This window comes from Rutidosis leptorrhynchoides, chromosome 6 (genome assembly GCF_046630445.1).
Source record: "Rutidosis leptorrhynchoides isolate AG116_Rl617_1_P2 chromosome 6, CSIRO_AGI_Rlap_v1, whole genome shotgun sequence".
In the NCBI taxonomy this organism is placed as follows: Eukaryota; Viridiplantae; Streptophyta; class Magnoliopsida; order Asterales; family Asteraceae; genus Rutidosis; species Rutidosis leptorrhynchoides.
In genome coordinates this window covers 58,685,404-58,687,083 of record NC_092338.1, presented here as the reverse complement: position 1 = coordinate 58,687,083, position 1,680 = coordinate 58,685,404, and positions in this window count along the sequence as shown.

Sequence of the window (1,680 nt, the reverse complement as noted above, 5' to 3'; positions counted from 1 at the left end):
CCTAGACTTAGACTTTATTGTGTGTACACTTTATGCGGGACTTGTAGGACTTTGGGTCTAATCGGGAATTGTTAGTAGTTTATCTTATGTGAACTAACCTTGTGCTAATGGTTTTGTGTTGTGTTTAGCAATCATCAAGCGAGATGGACGTGGTACTAGCAAGTTAATGCGACGTGCTCGCGTAACAATGATTAGCTACCGTTGTTACGGGTGCAAATCGTGTCAAACAAGTAATGTACGACGATTGTCGAGCAAGATGGAGTAGTATGGTATATATGTATATACAATTGTGTTATGTCCTTTCGTTTCGTTGTTTAATCTAATTCGTTTTATAGAATGAAGATGAGAAATGGACACGACACCGATAATGGAGGTACGAGTGAGGACGCCGAGTTGGCAGCCAAGATTGAGGCCATCCTTAAGGCTCAAAAGGCGGAGTATCTAGTAGAGATCAAGAAGATGTTCCTAGATTCAATTGACGAGCAATTAGTCAATGTAGTCAAGGAGCAAGTTAAGGCCGTTCTTCACGAAGATAATGTGGGAAGACGGGACTTTTTCTTTAAGAATTTTAAGGATGCTCAACCTCCTACTTTCGATGGCGAAAGGGACCCTCTTAAAAGTGCCCGTTGGATCTCCGATATGGAGGGGGCTTTCTGTACTTGTGAATGTCCTCTCGATAAGAAGATAATATACGGGTGTAGTATGTTGAGGGGCGATGCCAAGTTGTGGTGAGACGCAAAGATCCAAGTCTATGGGGAAGAACAATGCATGGACTTCACTTGGGATGAATTCAAGGTGGAATTTTTCGATGTATACCGAACTTCGGCCGATCTTACAAGGCTTAAGGATGAACTACGTTCCTTAAGGCAAGGGTCGATGGATTTGAACACTCTCAAATCCGTGTTTTTGTCCAAGACCCAATTTTTCCCGGAGTATGTCGGGAATGATAAAATGTTGAAAGAAGATTTCTATCGAATCTTGAATGATAATTATCAAGAGAAAATTAGTGTGAATGTGGTGAAGAGCTTCGATGAATTGTTCAATATGGCGAAGGGTTTAGAAGTGCTTGTGTTGAGAAAGAGTAATTTTACTTTTGGTAAGAGGAAGTTCGAGAATTCGAGTCAATCGAGCTTTTCCAACAAAAAGAACAAGAAGGGCTCCGAAAGTGTTAATAGCGTGAAGAAAGGTGGCTCCGGTGGTCATGTACCCACTTGCTATACTTGTGGGCAAAAAGGTCACATCTCTCGTGATTGCCCCAACTCACCTTCCACACCCAAATTTACTTGTTTCAATTGTGGTAAAGAAGGGCACAAGAGGCCCGAGTGTCCCGAGTTGCGCAATGATAATGTTAAGCGGTTAGAAAAGGCGGTGGGTACGGCTAGAGGTTGAAATTATTTTATGACCAATGACGAAGCCAAACAATCGAATGAAGTTGTTTCAGGTACTTTTATGGTTAATTCTAATCCGGCAAGGATCCTATTTGATAGCGGTGCAAATTTGTCGTTTGTATCTCCAAAATTTGTGCCTAGACTTAATAGACCGTTAGCTAAGTTAAGTCGTTCGGTAGAAGTCTAAATAGCGGACGGTAAGAAGGTGCTAGTGGTTGATGTGTGTAAAAATTGTGATGTCGTTTTTGGTGTCGAAAACTTTAAGATTGATCTTATCCCGATGACTTTGGGC